We start from the raw sequence: 6,688 nt of genomic DNA, 5'->3' as shown, positions 1-6,688 counted from the left end.
GACGTGCGGCGGCGCGCTGGGTGAGCGCTCGGGCTGAGGGTGGGCGGGGGCCGGCGGGCAGCGGCCGAGTCGGGGGGATGTGGCGGCCCGGCGCTCGGCCGCGGCAGGGAGCGCCTGGTGCCGGCGGCGGGCGGGCTGAGGCAGGCGGGCGGCCCGGCCCGGGACCGGCGGGGCTGCCGCCGGTTCTCGTCTCCCCGGCAGGGACGGTGGTCAGCGGGCTCCTCACGGGGCTGCCCTTTTTTGGGTGCGTGGGTGTTTGTTTTTTTTTTTTTTTCTCTCGGAGCCGCGCCGCTACCTCGGCGAGGAGCGGCGGCGGGGCGGCCCCGGTGCTCGCTTGTGGCGGCGGCGCCCGGGAGAGGGGTCGGCCCGCGCCGCCCCGCCGCCCACCCGCCGCCGCCTCCGGGCTGCCCGGGCAGCCGCCGCAGCCCTGCGCGGGGCTTTGTCTTTCCCCCAGCCGCTGGCCTAGAGCCGTGGCAGGCGGCTGGGGCTGCCGGCCCCCGCGGGCCGCAGAGAGGCTGCCTCGGGGCCTGCGGTAACGCTGTCGCGGGGGGGGGTGGCTCAGGAGCCTCTTCCCACCCCTGGGAGCGGGCAAAGGCAAGAAAAGAAAGCCGGTAGCAGAATCCCCACCCGTCGCCCCCCGACTGCTGATTTCTCCGCAAGCGTTTAACCACCGGGATGGGCTGGGAGGCAGCAGCTACTCAGGTGTCTGGCTGATCTTGTGTCGTGACAGTCAGCTCCGGGTCCGGAGCAGCCGAGGGGAAGAGGCCTTTTGATTTGCTTCCCAGTGAAACGGGGGTCTTTTGTTTTTCCTTTGTCCCTAGGTTCGTCTGGAATTGTACATTGACAAATCAAGGGGAGCGGAACCGAAGGTCAGTCGAGATGTTACTTTTCCCCGTGTGCCTTGTGCTTGTGAGTCGGACTGCTGACTACGGAGGGATAACCTTTGTACTTGCCGAGGGCCCGCGAGGCTCCGTGTGCCCGCTGCTTCCGAGTGCTGCGCTGCGGCTCGGGCAACGGCCGGGGAGGAATTGTCGATCCCTCGTGGTTACGCAGCCGGGCCTGCTAGGCGCTTGAAGCAGCGCGTCCGGTCGGGCAGTATTATTTTTCTAGATTGTAAATGAGCCCGAGGTATAAACCCACTTACGTTTCTGTATGGCGGTGTACTTTGTGAGAGAGCTCAGATGTACTGATGGAGCTGGCACAGAGTTCCCTTGGGACTCCAGATTTGACTGTCTTGTTGAAAGGCTCCAGAGCCTGCTTTGAAAGTCGCTTGACAAAGCACAGCTTTGCCGTGATTTTTATACTGGAATTCCGACTGTAATGCCAATGCCACGTGTTAGCCTTTCTCCAGCAGCTATTAAAAGCAGAATGAGCGTTAAGAATCTGATTACCTTTGAACTAAATTCAAAACAAAGCTGCGGGGTGAAGCGACTGGAAGCGTCCTGCCAGTCTGACGTGGGTATCGCTGCCGTGCGTGTTTTCTGCCTGTCTACTGATCGCTCCTGCCTCTTGTTCTGCTGTGGTAATTCCTTTGGGTAAGGCGTTGGGCTCTGACTGAAGTGCATCCTGACTTCCTCCTCACCCCTGCGAGATGTTATCGGTGTTTGCCTTCCTCCCCTTTCACAGGGCCTCGGCTGTTGCGTGCAGAGAAGCTGTCAGCCTTGTGAGAGAGCATGCAGCCGGCAAGCGCATCGTGGTGCTTCGGTACCGAGCTGATACCGCAGGCGTCCGTCTTTTGTTTGCGAAAAGGGATCGCGAGGAAAGGTGCTGACGTTGGAGGGGGAAAGGTGGCGGGGGGAACAGGTAGGAGGCAGCTTTCAACCGGTTTTAGGCTTAACTCCTGTGTTCCTGAGCACGGTTCTGGGCTTCGAGGGGTTTGCTTTTGGCTTTTTGCCTTCAGCGCGTCCTCCGTCACCGCTGTCGGTGTGCGCTGAGCTGCTGCTTAGGGAACTGTGGTGATACAGACTGTGTGCGTGCCAGCCGTCCTCCAGGCTATAGCTGTATTCTACCCTAAAAAAAGCTTTCCGTAATATTATGCTTCCGTTAGGACGCAATTTTCTCGAGTTCCCCCCACCTCAGGGTGATTTTCCCACACCCCCTAACCCCAACCCCTAAGCCCACCTGCAACACCCCATTTTCTCCTAGGCTTTTAGGAGTGGCCTGAGAGGTGCTTGCAGGGTATTCCATTTTGCCTTAGACAGCTTAGGAGACCAGCCACATGCCTGGAGATCTGTATCTATCCTTAGGCTCCTAGTGGGATTCACACAAAACCAGTATGTGTGGGCACGTTCTCCTAGCAGCTCGGTGTCTTTTTGCTGTTGCAGAGGTGATTTCCAGGCGGAGCTGACCAGTGGGGTTCTCTGGCTGAGGGGAAGACCAGCCGTCAGCTGGTGGATGTGCTTCTGGAAGAAATAGCAACGGGAGCTCTAAGAGAGGGAAATGGCTTCCCTGCATGGGTATGTGGAAGCTTTCTTCACTGCTTGTTTCCACTGAGATTAATTGGTAATAAATACCCATTAGGAAGGTGGGAGAATTACTTTCGTGGCCGGTGTCTTCAATATTCACCACCTTCTTCTTAGTGTAAACACTGAAAACTTTAAAGCCAGGGAAACTCAGGTGCCAGGGAAACTCAGGTGCACTAGAAAAGCTGAAACGGTGAGCGTACTGAAGACATAGCTGAAGTAGCCACACTTGACAATGATGCCACGTGAACCACCGGACATGCAGGTATTTGTAGTGGGCTCGAGCCCCTGCTAATGCTGCGCTATATGGCCAAGCCAAAGTAACAGCTTCCTGCTGCTGAAAAGCCTCATCCTCCTCCCCTCTCCCTGCCCCGGTACTGGTGGCCGTGACCGGGAAGTGTCCAGCAGAGCAGTATTTGGGTTTTCCCGGGTTACTTCTCTGCTGACGAGATTAATGCAGACAAGCGCTAGAATGACTAAGTAGCAAGACTACATTGTAAGGAAAGACTGCTTCTTGTGGCATGAGGAAGTTCATTCAACTCACCATGTCCCATTGCACCGTACCCCAGCACATGGGGGGAAGCAGGCAATGATACAGGGACAAGGAAGCGTTGCAAGAATTCTTCACGTCATACTAAGCACGACTGTATCCAGAGGTTCTCTCTGGGATAGAGTAGCATTTCTTTGATCCTTCGACATCTTTTCCTCTGCCTTTCCAGAAGCTTGAACCTTTTTCCCTGCCATTCCTGAAAGGTATTTCCAAGGAAGATCTTTCCTTTTCTGGTTTTTTTGGGCAGAACCTCTCAGAGTAGTCCCATTTTTTTTTCCACCCTGGAGCACTCGAGACAAGTTGCAAAGGTGCCGACAGATGTGTTTTGTAGTACTGCGAGACCCACACAAAAGACCTATCCCTAATATAATCCCTAAATCCCTAAAACAAATGTAATCCTTAATTAAATCTCTAATCCCTAAAACTTAAGTAACGTCAGTTTAATTCTTTGAATAAGGATAAGTTGTCAATGAGGTCTTCAGTGCTGTACCTGCTTGCATCAACTAGTTCTTGGATTGGCTCTTTCCTTTTCAGGAGAATGGGATTAAATTAGGGATTAAATTAGTTTTATAAGACTAGCTAGGTTTATCAGACTTACAAAGCTGGAGTGCCCACCACAAGCTCTAACACCTGAAGGCCCTCTGCAGACAATGGCAGTGCAAGCTTGTGCCTTTTCTGTGATGGGAGTTTTTCCCATATTCTTTCTCTCTATTTCCACTTTTCACATGGAAATTCCATTTCTAGGAGAGCCGCGTTATTTTCGTGCACATTGAGAGGGCAGCTCCTGTGCAGACCGGAACACATGTTCGGTGCTAACACAGCTGTAATTTCTTTCAGGAGGAGGCGGGCAGCGCTGAAGCTTTCGTGGCCAAGCCCCGGAGCCAGGATGTCAGGGAGAAGCAGGAGTATCTGAGCCAGCTGAAGAACAAGCTGGGAGATCTACTGTAAGTATGGAGGGAAGGGGCTGATGGGGGACAGTAGCTCAGGACCCGCGCGTGCAGAGGGAACCCCGCAGTGGACGCAGTGTGCGTGGCCAGCGCAGGCCTCCCTGCGCTACAGAGCTGTGCCCGTTGCAGTGAATGCCGAGACCTGGCTGAGCCCGGCTCTGCGGAACACTGCGAGCAGCAGTCCCCGACCCCAAAGAACTTTGGCGTGGCAGACAGCGAGCAGAGATCAGTTGTACCACTTAATCCCCTTCGGTACAGTGCTCCTCTGTCGCGACGGAGGGAAGACACAGTCAATCAATATGAGTGATCAGCAGACTTCGTTTATTGTACCTTACAGTCACCTTTTATGCCTTGTTATAATTAGCTCATACGTATTGCAAAAGTTAAGCTCATTATTGGTGAGTTGCCTAAATATCAAGCCCACCCCCTAGTTTCTCTTCTGTAGTTATCTGTTCCCACCTGCAACATTCTTTTCCCACCGAAATCTTCCTGTTATTGTGTAACAAGAACAGCCAAAGGCAGCGTATTTGTGCTTTACTTCAGATAAGCTGAGAGCGATGTGCATTTTTGTCTAGCCAGCTAGACTATGTTTATGTGAACTTTTTCAGCTAGCCAGTTATCCACACTCCTCAGCTCTCCAAAAATAGCGGTAAAATCCTGTACATCTTCAGAGACTGGTTCTGAGGAGTGGAAGAGCAAATAGGACTGACAACTGGTGCAAATCTGAGAAATAATTCCACCTCAAAACAAGAGGCAATTACTGCATTGAAAAAAGTCTGGGGTGCCACACCGAGCACCGAGGAGAACGCCAGAGGTGGGCAGGTGCCTGTGAAGTGAAATCCTGTCCAACGTGGGCACTGGATTAGCAAGAAGTACAGTTCTGTAATAAGGGATATCAATGCACAATAGAGTGAAATTAAGGTCTTCCCAGGTTATCATGAATCTAAGATTTCTTAACTTCCGTTCAGTTTGACTTTTAGCATTCACCAGTCTTTATTGCACATTTGTTTAACAACGGGATGCTAGTAGAGGCAGAGATGACTGTATCAAAAGACATCTCTGCTCTGCATTTCGGGCAACATGGATTCTCAGTGTGACACAAGTAAGTAAATGTTCTTTTCACATACCACAACGTAATGGTGACTGTGTTGTTTTCGAACAGAGAGGGGAAGGCAGATGATCTGAAGACTGCTTTCTGTGCGATTGATCCCGGTATCGACGATCAGACGCTAGATACCTACGTTGACCTGCCGGATCAAGAAGATGTGCCTGTGGAAACTGCACTCGAGAGGCTGCTTGCTGGATATGCGAGACGAGTAGGGCCCTCGCCCAGGGAGGGAAGCACGACAGGCTTCGGAGGGGAGGAAGGAGGACTTCCAATAATAAGAATAAATGGACTGTTTGATCTACGGGTTTGGGTGCCAAGCCGAGAGTTGGAGTTACTGCGTTAAATACTTCTTCCCATTGCATATGGAGGTACAGCTCGTAAGAGCTGAGTGGGTGGGCTAGCTTGAGCTATCGGAAGCAGTTTCATCTTAAGCAGCACAGCACTCCGAGACAATTTTACAGGCCTCTGCAGAGTCATTTTAGCTCAGCAAGACCTGTGGTGGGAGGGCTGCCTGATCCCCAGACAGAGGCTTCACACCCCCGGGGGCGCCGAGGCACTTCAGGGTGTCAGGCGCTCTGCTTGGTGACACAAGAGCTGTGCTCCACAGCCATTGCTGGAACCTGAGAAGCCACCGTCAGGCTCCAGGCTGCAGCGTGGCTGCTTTGGCCCTTGGCCCTTACAGTCCCTTGTCTCAAAGAAAGAGGGTTTCAAAGATTCCTTTGCAAAATAAGGTGCCGGTTGCAAGCAAAAGGTGAGGTCAGCCCACACGAAGTCTGCTATCGTGTCTGTCCCCGAGGAGACTTTTGTCTTGGTGTGGCTGCTGTTGTCCAGTATGAAATCACTCAACAGACGTTCAAGTGCTGCCCCACGAGTAGATTTAACCAAACTCTGAGCTGCAAAAGTCATCCAAGCATAGAAAAACTGAAATCAGTCCCTTGCTGCGAGGAAGGCACCACGTGCCCTTTGGTAACTTTACTCAGTCGTCCCCTACTCATAGTGTCCGCTTTGCCCTGCACATAGCCCTCTCTAGGGAGGGGAGGGGAGGATTCTGGAAACAAAAAAGACTGTAGGAAAACAGCTCTGCTGTGGTCATGCCTGAATTGCCGAGTAACTGGAGCAAACCTGAGAAGCAAAACCCTTTCTTTTTCTTGTGATGTAGGCATTTGAAAAGTAGAAAGGGGTAAGCTGAAATCCAAAGATACCTTCCTCATAAAGCACTAGTTTTTGTAAACTTGCCAAAACTGATTGCATTTGTAAAGCAGGAAGGCACCATAGCTGGTGTGACACAGCATGTACCACCCAGAGGTACGAGGCCCTGGGGCTTTCTGCCTTAATACTCGAACCTGGTGCCAGGCACTTCCAACACAAGTCACAAAATAGCAGGAAAGGACCTCCACCAACCGGGCGGCTGCAGTACCCAATTATATTTCGCTAGATGGCAGCAGCGCTCCACCAACAGGGCCGGCTGCAGTACCCATTTTTATTTCGCTAGATGGCAGCAGCGCTCCACCAACAGGGCCGGCTGCAGTACCCATTTTTATTTCGCTAGGTGGCAGGTAGCGATCCACCAACAGGGCCGGCTGCAGTACCCAAATATATTTCGCTAGATGGCAGCAGCGCT

The 6,688-nt window shown here is 52.7% G+C and overlaps 1 long non-coding RNA gene across 1 annotated transcript; it reads left to right on the top strand.

Moving 5' to 3' along the window:
• The first annotated feature begins 2,295 nt into the window (after positions 1-2,295).
• On the top strand, positions 2,296-5,324 carry LOC129785605 (uncharacterized). Its single transcript, XR_008749741.1, has 3 exons — positions 2,296-2,456; positions 3,850-3,956; positions 5,122-5,324. It is a non-coding gene; the product is annotated as an uncharacterized LOC129785605 (long non-coding RNA).
• The last annotated feature ends 1,364 nt before the right edge of the window (positions 5,325-6,688 follow it).

The sequence above is a fragment of the Falco peregrinus genome, chromosome 13, assembly GCF_023634155.1.
Source record: "Falco peregrinus isolate bFalPer1 chromosome 13, bFalPer1.pri, whole genome shotgun sequence".
In the NCBI taxonomy this organism is placed as follows: domain Eukaryota; kingdom Metazoa; phylum Chordata; class Aves; order Falconiformes; family Falconidae; genus Falco; species Falco peregrinus.
The sequence above is the reverse complement of the archived record's forward strand: the minus strand, read 5'-3'. Positions and strand labels throughout refer to the sequence as shown.